Source organism: Cervus elaphus, chromosome 31 (genome assembly GCF_910594005.1).
Source record: "Cervus elaphus chromosome 31, mCerEla1.1, whole genome shotgun sequence".
Lineage (NCBI taxonomy): Eukaryota > Metazoa > Chordata > Mammalia > Artiodactyla > Cervidae > Cervus > Cervus elaphus.
This window is the reverse complement of record NC_057845.1, coordinates 42,948,994-42,965,782: the sequence shown is the minus strand read 5'-3', so window position 1 is coordinate 42,965,782 and position 16,789 is coordinate 42,948,994. Positions and strand designations below refer to the sequence as shown.

General features: G+C 37.6%; 1 protein-coding gene across 4 annotated transcripts in view; it reads right to left on the bottom strand.

Moving 5' to 3' along the window:
* Positions 1–16,789, bottom strand: part of COL8A1 (collagen type VIII alpha 1 chain) — a 156,820-nt gene that overhangs the window by 100,738 nt on the left and 39,293 nt on the right. Inside the window, exon 1 of one of the 4 annotated variants that reach the window (XM_043892569.1) lies at positions 11,535–11,617. The exons of the other annotated variants lie outside the window; for them this stretch is intronic. The gene's annotated coding sequence lies outside the window, so the exon portion shown is untranslated. Of the gene's footprint in view, positions 1–11,534; positions 11,618–16,789 lie in introns of those variants that run through there. 4 annotated transcript variants of the gene reach the window in all.

The following is a 16,789-nucleotide window of genomic DNA, read 5'->3' as shown; positions in this document are numbered from 1 at the left end:
CAATAAGTTTTCAACTGTTTTTATTAATCATTCTAATCATTTTCTCTTCCTAATCTTTTAAGTTTAACATGGAGATTAGTACAATGAATGTAAAATAGCTTTTTGGTAAATTTCTATTTTGATTATACGTTGAAATGATACTACTTGGGACACATTGGGTTAAATAAAATATAGTACTAACTTAATTTTACCTATTTTTTAAATGTGGCTGCAAGAAAATTTATATTTATTTATATGACTCTCATATTTCTATTGAAAAGACTGCTATAGAATCTTGGTATGAAAATTTGTAATTATTTTGGATAGACTGTGCTTCATAACGTGTACCCTTAACAATCATTACTAAAAAAGAAAAGAAAAGATTATTTGGTTGGAGTGCTTAATTATATCCCTGAACATCTGTCTTTTATAAGGATCCACAGCAATTTTTACTTCTGCCATAAGTTAAAAATTTCTTGAGAAGAGGCATTATGCATTTTGAACTATATTTTGCTTCCCATCCACAAGCTAGATACTTGTATTATTTGGCTAAACTTGGTAAATCACCTAATGTTACCACAGTGAATGCTGCTGGTCTATCAAAAAAAAAACCACATAATTTTATATGAGTAAAAGAAAATAAGAACAATTTACAAAGATTTACAGACAGCAGGAAACTAAAGAGTGAGGAAGATACTGGAGATTTATTAAGCATAAAAGAAATAGTGAAATTAACTTTTGGTTGGATGCCTTTGGATCGACAGTTCTCAGATGATAATGCTATGAGGAAGAAGACAAAGAAAAGATCATTTCCAAAGGGTGAGGATGGTACCGTGCAGTTATATTTCCCCCATTTTAAATATAAAGCCTGGGACTTAAAACCCAGAGTAGTCTGGAGGCAAACTGAAGAAAGTATTTGACAGTATGACTACGGCCAAATATAGTATGCTTGATTGTTCTTTCAAGTGGTTTTGCTATTATTCTTGACTTTGGACAATTAATTTCTCTTGTTTCTAGGTCACTATTCAGTGGGGATAGTGGAAAGAGAAGTGGGAACAAAATGGAAAGGGAAGATTGCTGGGAAACATACAAATGTTCACTATACTCTATAATGAACCAGTGAAATTTTTTTTAATGCCACCATATATTATTTATTCTCTCTACCCATTTCTTTATGGTTACTTTAGATAAATTTGGTTTTCAAGTTGTAGAAGCTTGAAAAACCTCGTGCCTTAAGATAAGGCACTGGGCTTTTCCTGGTGGCTCAGATGGTAAAGAGTCTACCTGCAATGCAGGAGACCCCAGTTCGATCCCTGGGTCAGGAAGATCCCCCGAGAAGGAAATGACAACACACTCCAATATCCTTGCCTGGAAAATCCCACGGATGGAAGAGTCCGGCAGGCTACACCCTATGGGGTTGCAAAGAGTCGGACACGACCAAGTGACTAACGCACAGACACAGACAAGGCACAATGCTGGCTGCTAAGAGGGATTATTAATTCAAACTGGACTTGCGAGCATCCTGGATCATGGACTTATCTTGTTTCTGCTGTTATTCATAATTGAATTACACATTATTGGTGTTGGCCCTGCATGCGTGTGTATGTGTGTGTGTGTGTGTGCACGCTGCACATTTGCTTGGGTAGAGATGGGTGCCTCAGTGGTGAGAGGGGGAGCAAGCAGGAAAGTAAGCATCTGGCCTGAGTCTAGAGGTCTTCCTACCACCTGGAAGAAGAATGAGACACCCTGTAACTTGATTCTTCTGGTTGTACCTCCAGAAATAACATAATTTCACTAAAAACCAGTCATTTTTAAACTAAGAAAAGCTTTCTCCAAGAGAAGAAAAGCATTGCTGTTCATTTGTTATAACATTAACACTTGGCAATTTAATCTCACCATTTTGGTAACATTCTCATGAAACTGTGTAATCAACTGCACTGGAAAAACTAATAACAAATTCTGTGTTCTGCTGCTAATTAGCTGTATGGTTTCAGGAAATCTGCTTTACCTGCCTGGGCCTCAGTTTCCTTCCCTGTTGAAAGAGAGGGCTTGGAATCCTGGCACTTAAAAAAGGAAAAAACAAAAATAATCCTTACTGCAAATTCTGCCTTGAGGGTGGTTGGGTGGGGTGAGGATGGTTAGGATTGGTATGGTCTTAGGTACTAAGAGGGGCTTCCTTTGTGGTTCAGCTGGTAAAGAATCTGCCTGCAATGCAGGAGACCTGGGTTCGATCCCTGGGTTGGGAAGATCTCCTGGAGAAGGGAAAGGCTACCCACTCCAGTATTCTGGCCTGTAGAATTCCATGGACTGTATAGTCCATGGGGTCGCAAAGAGTCAGACACGACTGAGCAAATTTCACTTCACTTCACTCAGGTACTAAGAACAGAGTTACAAAACCAGTGTATTAGTTTATCTAGGAATCTCGTTAAAATGCAAATTCTGACTCAGTAAGTCTGGGGTGAGGCCTGAGTTTCTACATTTCTAACAGTATCCCACGTGATGCTGATACTGCTGATCCCTACAAGGTGTTCGATGATTATTTTTCCCAACGGTCTCATTCTAAAGAAGAAAGTGGGTCATGAACAGGTAGAATGATTTGCCCAAGCTCACCTGGCAATCGAGTAGTGCACCCCATAGAAGAATCCCTGGCATCATATTATTAGTTTGATGGCAATACCACTTTCTACATCTCTCATATATCCCTTCCAAAGCTAAAAACTCTTTGATAACATTTGGGGCTTTATATTTCTTAGGATTATTCTGGGTTTAATATTTTGGCCACACTATCTCATTACATTCACAATTTCATGTCAAACTGTCTGCAGTAGTTGCTAGAAAAATCAAATTTGAAAAATTTACCACTTTCCAATTCTTAGCCTTAGTCTCCATTTAGAATGACCCTTGCATGTTTATGTACTGCTCATGTAGAGGAAGTAAGAGTCCGCTAAGGAAAAAATCCTGTTTGCTGATTCCATGTGCTGTGACCACTGTCCATTTGCAGTCTTCAGGGGATATTAACTTCAGCAATGATTGCTTTTAGATTATCAGGGTGCACATTCTGTGCCACTTTATGACTTAAGATAAAAAAGATGTTAATTACTTCTCAAAGCAAAGAAGTAACGAGTATAAGCCATGCTATAGCCAGTAAAATAATTTCCACATTGTCTCATATATTTACTTGTCATTTGCATTCAGTAATGTTTTTGAGTCCCTGGGGGTGCAAAACAGAGATGAACAAAGTTAATCCAGAGAAGACAGTCTGCTCTTCTAGGTAGTTGTTAAAATATAAGGGAGTGTACATTTAAAAAAAATATCCATTATCCTAGAGTTTGTTCTTCATCTCAGGAAAATACTGTTTTCTCTAATCTAGATTTATCAGCATTTCCCAAAATATGTTCCTCTGAATACTAGTTCCAGGGAATGCTCTTAGGGAAAAAGAGGATATTTGTCATTAAATACATTTAAGGTTGCATGCTTAATATCTATTTCTCTTAAGTTTTACAAAGCACAGTAGAAAATGAAAGCTTTTGACAAGTCTTACAATAGAAAATTAATTATGTTTAACAACATTTCCTCAAATTATTTGACTAGATCTCTGCCAACTTCCCCCCTTACCTTTTTCCCCTCAAGTAATGTCTACTGAGATCATATAGAATTAGTGTTCTGTGAAATACACTGTGGGAAATCCTGGCCTGGATTACTTTCTCTAGTGTTTGAGTTTGCTTTTTTGGTAGTTATCTGACTGATGTGATACATTAAACATATCAGTACGAACTACCTGATATTGCTGTTTTTAAGGGCATTATCTTAACTATTATCTGTTTTTAAAGGAAAATGAAAAGGAGGATGTTTAGGAAAGTGTGTAAATGCAAGCCTGAGGTTTTCCCTCTGATTGCAAAAGCAATTGGTTTTCTGAACTTCGATGGTCCCTCATCTGTGAGCAACTTGAGTAGATGGGAGAAACCTCTTTAGATCTAGAAATAAATGTCAGGCTTTTCCTGATGTTGGTTGCCTCCAGGACAATATTTCTTAAGCTCTTGTGTATGTACCTCGGGGTGAGATACTTTTAGATAGCATGTGGATAAACATGAAACTCTTTATAGTTACATATTTAATTCAGTGTGTTTTTCTGAAAAATTTCAGTAGCATTATGAAACATGATTTCACTTATATTATTGTTAAAACATTGATGTTTGAAAATCATAAGCTGATTTAAAGATAAATACTGAGTAATTAATAACAAAAAGAAATCATGAAGGAGTTATGTGTGTGTGTGTGTTAGTTGTTCAGTCATGTCCAATTCTTTGTGACCCCATGGACTATATGCCTGCCAGGCTCCAATGTCCATGGAATTCTCCAGACAAGAATATTGGCGTGGGTTGCCATTCCCTTCTCCAGGGAATCTTCCTGACCCAGGGATTGAACCCAGGTCTCCCATACTTCAGGCAGGTTCTTTAGCATCTCAGCCACCAGGGAAGCCCCTATGAAGATTTGTGCAAGTGACTAAAACTTAGGAGGGCTTCCCTGATGGCTCTGATAGTGAATAGGAACTAAAGAGCCTCTTGATGAAGGTGAAAGAGGAGAGTGTAAAAGCTGGCTTAAAACTCAACATTCAAAAATCGAAGATGATGACATCTGGTCCCATCACTTTATGGCAAATAGATGGGGAAACAATGGAAACAGTCACAGACTTTATTTTCTTGGGCTCCAAAATCACTGCAGATGGTGACAGCAGCCATGAAATTAAAAGATGCTTGCTCCTTGGAAGAAAAGCTATGACAAACCTAGACAGAGTATTAAAAAGCAGAGACATCACTTTGCTGACAAAGGTCCATCTAGTCAAAGCTATGGTTTTTCCAGTAGTCATGTATAGATGTGAGAGTTGGACCATAAAGAAGACTGAGTGTCAAAGAACTGATGCTTTTGAACTGTGGTGTTGGAGAAGATTCCAGAGTCCCTGGGACTGCAAGGAGATCAAACCAGTCAATCCTAAAGGAAATCAATCCTGAATATACTGAATATACTGAAGCTCCAATACTTTGGCCACCTGATGCGAAGAGCTCACTCATTAGAGAAGAATCTGATGCTGGGAAGGATTGAAGGCAGGAGAAGGGGACGACAGAGGATGAGATGGTTGGATATCATCACTGACTCAATTGATATGAGTTTGAGCAAGCTCAGGGAAATGGTGAAGGACAGGAAAGCCTGGCGTGCTGCTGTCCATGGAGTTGCAGAGTCAGACATGATTGGGGAACTGAACAACAGCAAAAGCTTGGGAATCAATCTGGGGAGGATTAGCCAAGAAGTGAATTCTGGGGCCTGGCCTGTGTCACTTCAGAGGCACCATCACCCCTGTGTTTGAGAACCATCATAGTACAATAGAAAATTTGAAAGATGTAGGCTGAGATTATGCTGCTGCTGCTAAGTCACTTCAGTCGGGTCTGACTCTGTGCGACCCCATAGACGGCAGCCCACCCAGACTCCCCCGTCCCTGGGATTCTTCAGGCAAGAACACTGGAGTGGGGTGCCATTGCCTTCTCCAGAGATTATGCTACTCATAATGAAGTGAAAGACGGTAAGACATGGGTCCCACTGCTGAAGAGCTCATGGCTCTTGTAAGACACTGTGTTCCGAGGCACTCCTCTCTGCCTGATATCCAAAGCCCTGAAAGCCTCATAACCCACACTGGACTCATCAGATGCATGAGTTACTACCAATGAATAAGACAACTCTGAGCTTTGTGTCTTTTGGACAAATACATTTGGCAGTAAATTTAGTCTGCAATGCTAAGATGTATGACTCACATTTGCCCCCTTAAGATTAGCCATCGGTCTACATATCCAAATCTTTTGCCTTCTATGAACTGTTGCCTTCAAAGAGGCAATGACAATAATTTGGCTGCTTTCTCTTACATGAGTGGTTCTCCACTGAGGGTAAATTGTTTCTACCCAGGGGACATTTGTCTATGTGCAGACACGTTATTCTTTGTTGTCAACAACCGTGGGGGCAGTGCTACGAATATCTAGTGGGTAGAGGCCATAAATGTTTCTCAAATTCCCACAATGTGCAAGACAGCTCCCCACAACAGAGAAATATCTGGTCCCAAATGTTAATAGGGCCAAGGGTGAGAAGCCTTGTGTTAGAATGACATATGTAGGAAGAATTGGATGTGATTACAGAACTCAAATAAATACAAGGCTCATGGGGCATATATGAACACATTTTTTATGCTCCCAACACGTTTTTCCCCCAGTGAAAAAGTAATGATAACATAGTAAACTGTCTGTGGTATGCCGGGTACTAGACCCCCCAAAATATCCAACTGTTAAGCCCTGAACCTGTGAACGTATTATTTTACAGAACAAAAAGGATTTTCCAGATATGATTAAGTTAAGGACCTTGAGATGGGGAGATTATCTTGGATTGTCGGAGTGGGCGTAATCTAATCATAAGGGTTTTAAATCTATAAAAAGGGAGGCGAGAGGGTCAGGGTCAGAAAAGGAGATGTGATGATGAAGGCAAAGGTGGCAGTGATGTGATTGAAAATTGAGGAAGAGGCCATACACCAAGGAATGCAGGCTGTCTTTGAAAGATTTAAAAAGGCAAGGAAATAGATTTTCCCCTCTAGTTTCAGACGGATTATATCCCTGCTAAGACTTTGATTTTAGACCTATAGACTTTTGGACTTCTGACTGCCAGAGCTGTAGGATACTGAACTTGTGCTGCTTTATGCTCCTAAATTTGTGGTGATTTGTCACAGCAGGAATAAGGAACTGATACACTATCATTTGGTATGCTTTGAGAATGGATATTTCCACATATTATTTCCACTATATGTATTTCCACAGATAGTAGAAATGGATTTCAGATTTTACTGCATTAGGACAAAAATTATAGTTAGCACTATAGCTATTTGGAACACTTTTCCTCTAAGAGTAGGGGAGGCACTTGGGGGTTTTGCATGAGGATGGATGATCTTACTGAAGAAGAAGGGTTGGTGGTATAACAGCTAATTGATAGAATCTTAAATAAGCCAACTTTATGCTGCCTTCTTTTACAGACAATTTATGGGCAAAATAACCCATCAAGTGGTTTGGAAGCTGCAAAAGTATGAGGAACTATTGTCAGAGTAGCTGTAACAATTCTTCATGAACTCCCCAAGATTATAAACATTTGTTATGCTCTCACTTGAATGGTTTTATTCGTTTTTACAGCAACCATATTGAGTTGGTTGGTATCATAAGATGATCATGATGTTTCTCACTGCAGCCTCTCTAAAATCTTGCTTTCCAGTCTGAACCCTGAGTACGAGCGCTATCCTGTTTTTCTCTGGCCCGTATCCAGTACGGTTCTAAGCAGTCAGGTGATGTCCAGGGTGCAGCATGGAGGTTTGCAGCTGTTAACACACGGTGTGTGTACTCACTGGTGTGATGTGTGTATAACCTCCTACCTAGGCACAGCTCGCCACAACCAACCTCATCACGCCAAGGGCAGCACTCTCATCTACCCTCTCCATCTGTGAAGTGTGAAAAACTTAGACTTATTTAATAAATAGTACACACATCCACGGGGGCTTCCCAGGTGACTCAGGGGTAAAGAATCAGCCTTCCAATGAAGGAGACGTGCATTTGATCCCTGGGTCGCGAAGATCCCTTGGAGAAAGAAATGGCCCCCCCACTCCAGTATTCTTGCCTGGAGAGAGGAGCCTGGTGGGCTATGGTTCATGGGGTCACAAAGAGTCAGACACGACTTAGCGACTAAACAACAACAAAAACACACATCCACACAAAGACACATGAACAGATAAGGGTAGCTGACATTCGAATGCTGCCCAATAGCTCACAAAGTGCTTTTTACCTCTGTTGTCTTATAGTCCTTAATTGTTATCCTCAATCTGTTTTGCTGATTAAGAAATGGGAACTGAAAGTTTCAGTGAGTTGTCTAATGTCAAAAAGGCAGTAGGGGGTGGTGGGACTCAAATTTTATTTCTCTAATGTGGCTGCCCACCTGCTGCCTGGTGGTTCCATGGCTTCTGGATTTTCCAAGATGGGCAGTTATAGAGCTTAGCTGAGGTCACTGTGGTGATCACGCTGAGCACTTATATAGTAGGAGTGCCCTATATGTGGCCCAGTCAGCTGGCACCTAATGTTCTTCTGCTTTTTAAAAAACATATTTCTTTATTTATTTGGCTGCACCACGTCTTAGCTGTGGCATGGGGGATATAGTTCCCTGACCAGGGATCTAACTCAAGGCCCCTGCATTGAACACTTGGATTCTTGACCTCTGGACCACCAGGGAAGTCTCTCTCCTGCCTTTAAGACTTAATATTTCTGCCTCTGGGCCTTGGGAGACCTCTTCTTGAAACTTCACTGTTCTCATTAGTCTGGCGGAGGGAAAGTATTTCTCTGTCTCCTGGCTGTGGTATAGCTCTCTCCCCAGGGTCCCCTGGTTCCTACTTCATTGACCCTTTTATGGATTTGCACTCTCTAAAATCTATTTTTTTAAAAAATTGAAGTATAGTTGATTTATAAAGTTGTGTTAATTTTAGATGTATAGTAAAGTGATTCAGTTATACACACACACACATATATATATTCTTATTCATATTCTTTTCCTTTATATGTTATTGCAAGATACTGAGTATAGTTCCCTGTGCTACATAAGTAGGTCTTTGCTGGTTCTCTGTTTTATATATAATAATGTGTACATGTTAATTCCAAGCTCCCAATTTATTCCTCTCTCTCCTTTTTCCTTTTTGATAACTGTAAGTTTGTTTCCTATGTCCATGAGCCTATTTCTGTTTTGTACACAAGTCCATTTGCATCATTTTTTTAAAATGAGATTCTACATATAAGTGATATCATTTGACATTTGCCTTTCTCTGACTTCACATAATATGATCATTTCTAGGTCCATCTGAAATCTATAGAATAAACTAGCAAGAAGTGAAATGAATGATTAGCTACTTCATTGTTCTCTTTTTTAAATTTTCACATACTATAAAAAGGTTCGTACTAAATTGAATAAAGCATCCCACTAATATTATTTAATATTGTGGTAAATTCTATTAAAAGTTGAGTGCAGGTCTTCAATCAAAAATATAACCCATGACTATTGTTTTGAGGATGCAGCCTATTGTTTAAATTTATTTTGCCTCATCTGGGAAATTTTAGGCTGCATATGGTTCTGAAATTTTCAAAAGTTACTACCTTTGGGATATTTCTCTTCAAGCATTTGATAAAGAACAGAGATAGCATCAAAATATTTATTAGAAGCGACTTATTTTCTGTAATACTGAAAACAAAAATGGCAAAAATAAAAACCTTTGTATGATTGAAAAGGTTGCCAAGCCCCCAGCTAAGTACCTCACATGGGTATATCACATGCTCACCCTCACGTGGGCCTGACTATTATATCTGTATTTTTGTTAATCATGGAAAATTGCCGCAGTGGATGAATTATCACTCTTATTAAGAACTTATTCTATTTATTGCCATATTATGGACTTAAATAAGCAAAAATCAACATGACCCGGCCATACGCTTTTAGTATCCAGAGATAAATTATACATGTTTGGATTGAAAATAAAATTTTTTACTCTATGTGGAAACCCAGTAGGAGAATTTTTTAAGACTTTAAAATTCTACAACATAGAGAAAAGGGGAGAAAAATGTTTAGGACATAGTGTATGGTCTAGACAGTGCAGAGAAGGGTCACTCTCGTTTCTTTTCTTCGAATTGACACACTTTTATTTGGCAGATTTTTAAGTTCAAGAGGAAACTGAGAAAGAAAAATTAGCAAAGATGGAAGTAATATACTAATTTCTTATTCAGTAGAACATGGCTAAATTAATATTATTTCATAGTTATGAATATAAAATACAATTCCAAAATGAAAAACTGAAATGTGTGGCATTTGAAAGATATTTATATTCTGGACTCACCATGGGTATAAAAAATTCTTATTCTTTCTTACTGCTTTTGATGGCAGCAGAATGGTGTTATCACGCATGCCTTTCCATCAGCTTTTTATACTGTATTTTGTATTTTTTGCATTCGTCTTCTTACTGACTGAGCTTTCAATGTAGTTGACTGACATATTTTTTATTTAGAGTTTTTATTACATTAAGAATAAATTTATTTATTCCTTAGAGTGAGACATTAAAGTAGTAGATTAACATTTTTTTCAAAGATGTTAAAATTTGCAAAATACTCAAATATTTTCTTTGTGAATAGCATAATTCAGTTGTAGGTATTACTGGAGAAGCTGGGGAGAAAAGTGTTGCCTTGTATTCTCCCTTTCCTGTTGTAGTTACACCAACAAATAGGATGACAATTCAGTCCAAAAAATTTCCATTTCTTTTAAGAGTGAGACCTTGAGGGCCACTTGAATTTTTGCACTGCCTCCCCTTCCCAGAACCTTTTAAAATTTTGGCAACCTTTTGCAATTAGGTAATGGAAGCACAATTCCCGTTCAGAAAATTATTCTGCAAGGTGCCAAATTCAGACATTTTAAAGAAAATACTCTACCTTAGGAAATGATTCTATCATTATAATAATACTGACAATTCACAGAGCAATGGAAAATGGGTGGTTGAGATCCGACACTCTCCATTTCAGTAGGAAAAAATGTACAACTGATTTAAACCAAATGTCAAACTACTCATTCAATAATTCTTTGTGTCTACTTTCTATCTTTTCAGAGCTCTGGGGCTCAGATGCTTGTAAATGGTCAACTGTGTGCCACTCTGAAAGGCAAGCAGAGACAGGCATTTGACTTTAAATCCTGACTCTGACTTAGTAGCTGGACAGTAATTGGGGAGTTTCTATAACCTCTCTGAAGCCCCTTTTTATAAAATGGGAATATGATATAAAATGGGAATAATGACCTCTGCCTTTATCTTTAGGAATATTTTTAGGATTATAGAGAATGTATATAAAATGTCTAGTACAGTCAGACTCACCCAGAAAGTGCTCCATGCACAGTGATAAATGTGACTGCCCTTCTGGTAAACTCATATCCTAAGTGTGGTCCCCATAGCATGTTTGGCTCACATAACCTGATGCCGAAAGCCTGAGTGAATGCAAGACATTCTGACAATGTGGCAGGTTCCCAGGACCTGAATCTGTCTGACTGCTCTGGACAGTCAATCTGAACTTAGCTAATCCACATAAAAAATTCGCTCCCTTCAGATCTCAGCCCCCAAACCTGGTTTCAGAAAGTGTTTGATTTTTCATCCTACTCTTCTGATCATATGGAAGCAAAGCCACAGACGCTCCTAGTTGACATTCATAGCGCTTGTGCTTGGCTGCAAGAATCTACTGATATAAAAACAGAATGTTTGCCACATGACAATATTGGGTTAAGTATCTGGACTCTTCTTTTTATAGGAGCTTGTTTAAGGTACAGTCAGGGTAACTGGAAAGAATCATATGATTGGAAGGGTTCCCCAGGATTCATTTGGTATCACTGAGTCACCAAAACCCAGGATGGAAGAAATCATGCGGTTTTATCAACCTGATTCCCAGAAGGCCCACCCACTCCCTCTCACTAACCAGAATTTGTCCTGCTCCTTAAGAGCTGCTGCGAAGGGAGTTCTGGAAGTTTTGAACAATCATGAAAGATGCTTCGGTATTGTATTTAGTTATAGCTCTTCCCACACCTAAATAAGGCAAAAAAGAATTTCCATCTTCAATGAATGGTCTATCAATCTTAGTAAAGGAAATAAGATTCAATTTATATTTTTTCTCCTGTGATTTTCTTCTTTTTCCAATTAAGAACCTTCATTCATTCATTCAACAGATATTTTATGAATGCCTATAGTCTGCTAGGCTCAGGTCTCGGTATGAATTTGGTAAATATGGAACAATTCTAGAATCCAGAATCTCACTGGGAAGAAAGACATGTGAGAGGATTATTAGAATATGATAAGCACTGTAATAGAGGTAGGAAAGTACAAAGGAGAAAGCAAATAATTAAAAAACAAACAAACAAACTGGTGCTTCTTCTCTTTGGACTTTTTCTGGAAAAGTCATCTCTCTCTCAGAAGATAACAATTCTCTAGTCTCCCTTTCTGCACTTAGCATATTTCTCACACATAATATCAAAAGTTCTTCCTCTATCACCATAGACCCTTGTGCAGAGGGAGAGTGGGAAAGGAACTCTTTGAGTGGTAACCACAGCAATGCAAGGTGTAGTTAGTATTGCTCTCATTTTCCAGATTTTCTTCACCATTGAATTCTGATCTATGTAAGTGCTTAATGGATAGTGTTGAATAAGTTGAGAGAGGAAACTGCATCAGAGAGGGTAAGTGACATACCTGAAATCACAAAACTCTTAAGTTCTCATAAATTCTGTGTTAACACACTTCTAAGTCACTGAAGCCTTTTCCAATGATTTCATAGTTGACGGAGAATGTCAGATTATGAGGGTCTTCCTACACTTGAACATCAAATCTAATAGCTACTCTTTCTTGTTGCATCACCATTGCATCAATCCTAACGATGGAGAGAGTTGGCTCTGGAGTCTAAATCTTTGAGTTCACATCCCAGCTCCTCTGCATGTGAGCTCCTTAACAAACCATAGTCTTCCCATTGATAAAATGAGGACAACAATATTTCTCCCATAGATTTGTTGTACTGACATGAAGACATAAGGAATGTTAACATGTTTAGTGCGGAGCCTGAATGTAGAAGCCCTTCATACACATGGGCTATTATTTATCCCAGTGTCAAGGTATCCTTGAGAGGCAGTGACAATCTTACTTAGTAACTTGTTTCAGAGACCTAACCAGGAAATTCTTCTTTGGGTCTAATCCAAAGTACCACTTTCTGCTGTAATTGAAGGCGGTTTTCTCGGGTTCTAGTCTCTGAGGAAATTCAGAGCAGCTGGTCTTTTGTATTCTTGATGACTTTTATTAAATCAGCCACACTTCAGAGGTTTTGTTTCTAGACTAAATACACTCCCCAGTCAGAAACTGTGTCTACATAATTTTTTCTCACTCTAATCTTTCAGTCCCCTTTGGACCCTTTAAGAAATTAGGCCATTGGTGTAAAAATTTTGCAGATGGAAAATACGAGAGATTTTTCTTTGAAAATAGAGTCTATAATTTCTGACCTAGATTTACAGGAAAATTTCAGCCAAGGATAGATGATGAAACAGTTGCTAATGAAGTAACTCAGGGATGAAAATTTTCCTGGATATTAAAAATACACCCCAATCCATATTTATATATCTTTTATCCACAATAATTCATCTTGAAAATGTGTAATGTGTTGGCCTATTTTCTTACTATCTCAAATTGAGATTCTGACTTGGCCATTGCCATGCCAGAAACAGATTGAACCTTTTCTACAAATATAAACTGATTTGCAAAAAGAATAGAATAATTCTGGAAAGACCTGTGGAGATAATTTATCTCATGTCTCATGACCATATGCCAAGTTAATGGGAGTGAAGTATTCTGACTTCAAGGCTCTTTATTTGATATCAAGAACTGCCTTTTATGTTAATTGCAGTAAACTGATAGGCTACTATTGATAGATGAAATGAAACTGCCTAATAACGAGCTGAAACTATGTCATAGAAAGATAGGGAAAGACTGTCCATAATGTTCTGAACAAATATAATTTTCCCCTTTTCTGGTGGATAAAGAGCAGATAGTAATAAAATCCTACAAAGAGAATATAGGTGGGAAGATTGTTCCCTCATTCTCCTTCTTTGTTATACAAATATCAATTCCTACGTGTCCAGCTTCTGTCTGGATTGAACACAGAAAAGGGCAGTTGGTCGTCATATTATTTCATATTCTTAAACTGATCTCCCTTGGCTTTTACAATTACCTAATGACTGTTTTTTAAGCACATCTTGGACTTAGAAGATTGCAACCTTGGCTCAGAAAGGAGCAGTCTTATTCCTCAGGCTATTTTCTTAAGCTCTGAAAGCTTTAGTGAAATAATGCATTATTATGTCACATATGGTGCTCATCTCAGATGAGCTAGAAGCTGCTGAGTTTTATACCAATCAGAGATATCCATTTGTGGTTGGAGTGAATTTGTATGTCAACATTTATATGGGGAATGATCTCCTGTGCTTTCATTCCTCAATATTTGGAGCATTTCTATTTGTAGTGGGAGAAAGAAAAATATAAGCATATCTTTAAGTCTAGAACACTCAGATATGTGTCCTAAGGTGTTGGTTTTGAATAAATTATCTTATATTTCTTAATGTGAAAATGCTATCCAATGGCTTTTTGATCTTAAAACATTCTCTTTCCCTATGAGCTCTCCTCAAAATTATAATTATTAGCAACTGTTTTAATGGTGAATTTGAACAATTCTGCCACATTTCTTTTAAGTACACAAAGGGAGGAGTGAAAAAAGTCCTGAGAGGCAATCTAGTTGCAAAAGTTAAAAATACCCAGAATAATGGTTATCCAGTTTACTATCTGAGAGAACTTCTGAATACTCAATGTGCTAACTACCTAGTCTTAACGTATCTTCTAGATGAGCATAGTGCTAGAGACATATCCTTCTATTACAGAAGTTGAAGTGACTCCTTTTCCATATTCACCACTGTCTTCCCTTTCTTAAAAGTCTGCTGTAGGCCAACGAGGAAGATTTCATCCCAGGCACTTACGTTACATGGTGTATCAAGTCCAAGTCAGAATGGCCAAACAATGGTTGAGAAACAAACCAGCAGTTAGTTGTCTCAGAATATCGCTGGCTGGTGACTCAGTCCCCAACATTTCAGACAAGTTGCTTGGGGAATTGTATGGCCTCAAGCAGAGAAAGGCAAACTTGTTCACCCACATGTTGAGAGGAAGCAAAGAAGATGGTAATTTGTTCCCTGTATAAATGTGTTCCACCCACGCATACCCACAAGTGGGAGTGCAAGATGGGGCTTTTGGCTTAAAGGGTGGAGTTACTTTCGTCCCCCTCATTTCCTTGTAAGGATGTTGGGGAGACCAATGAGATCATGTCTGTGAAGTAGATTGACTGGAATGTGTTCATATTGTCCAGTGTAAATTATGCCAGGAAGGTTTTTTGCTTTTCTCACAACACTCACAAACCATTGGCAACCTGTGTAGACTGTCCCATGTCCTTAAGTTCAAATCCCTCTGCCAGCCCACCCTGGGTAATTCATTTGTGGTTTGTGTGTAAGTGACCAAATCTTAGCTTTTCATCTTGTAGAGCTTTCCCGTAGATAGCTGGAGTTGTTCCGAGTGAGGAACCCTATGGAAAAGTGGAAAGGAACACTTGCAGGTCGCCCTGCTGTCTAGCAAACTCATCAAAAGGTCACATAATACTGAGTTCTTTAGACCTTGCTTGAGATGGTATTCAGAAGTTTTCTATTCAAAATTGCTTCTATGGACACATTGTGTATTTTCATGTGATATCCTTTAAGGTGTTCTGCTTGAAGAAGCTATCTGATTACATGTTTTTTAAGAGAGCCAGAAAGACCCAGACCATCATGAGTTATTTCCTTTTGGGACTCTACTTCTATCTAAGACATAAAACCAATTTAAAACCAGTGGCTTTGATGGAAACTGTCCTAAAGTCCATTTCTATTTTCTGATGTTATCAGTGAATTATGATAGCCTGCTTTTAAGAAATGTAGCAGCTAACGAAAGAGAGAAAGAGGAATGAAGATTTGGAGATTGGTTTTAGAAAATTACTATCAAAATTTAGTTATATTTACATGGGTTTTTGATCTATTTTTCTTCAGCACTTGTCCCATCAGATTATTACTTTTAAAATAGTCATTTCTTGATGTCTGTTCTCTAAATTTCTTTGCACATAACTAATAAGTTAATGCTTTAAATGCTATTGTAAATGATATCTTTTAAAAGTTTCATTTTCTATTTGTATAATGTTTGTATAGAAATGAATAATTTTTTGTATATTGAAACTTATATCCAATGGGCTTATATATGCATTATTAATTTTAATAATGAATAATGAAAATTATATTTCCCCTTTCCTATTCTTATGCCTTTTTTTGTTTGTTTGTTTTTTGTCTTATTGCATTGACTGGGACCTTAACTATAATTCAAACAAAAATGATCATAGTGGGCATCCTTGCCTTGTTCCAAAATTCACAAGTAAGGATAATGTTTGTTGTAAGACTTTTGTAAATACACTATCAGATTAAAAAAGTCTCCTTGGTTTGCGAGATAGTTTTATCATTAATGGGTATTGAATTTTATCAAAAATTTTTTGAAACTATTGCATGTTACATGATTTCTCCTTTTTTTTTTTTCTGTAAATGTGGCGAATTACATTGATTAATTTTTGAATCATAAACCATCCTTGCATTCCTGAAAAGAGCCCATTTGGTCATGCTACTGTTGTTTATGATTTTTGCTTCTCTCTGTTTACTATTTTTCTTTCTTGTAATGTCCTTGTAAGGTTCTGCTGGGGTGATAAATAATAGAAAAGTGTCTCTTATCCAATTTTTCTATTCTCTGGAAGTATTGGTGCTAGTGTTATTTATTCTTTAAATTATGAAATAATTCACTGGTGAAACTATTTGGTAAGTAGAGTTTTCTTTGTGGGAAGGCTTATTAAAATAGATTTAATTTCTTTTGTAATATCAGACAATTCAGGTTTTCTATTCTTTTTGGTGTCAGTCTGGTAATAATTTCACATAAGTAGTCATATTTACTGGCATAAAGTGTTTCGTACTATCTTCTAATAATCTTTTAAATGTCAGCTAATAGTTTACAATGCTATTTCTACAGCCAATAATAACGCCAAATACGATGCTCACTCCTTGAAGTTTGCCAAGCCATTTCCTATTATCACATAAG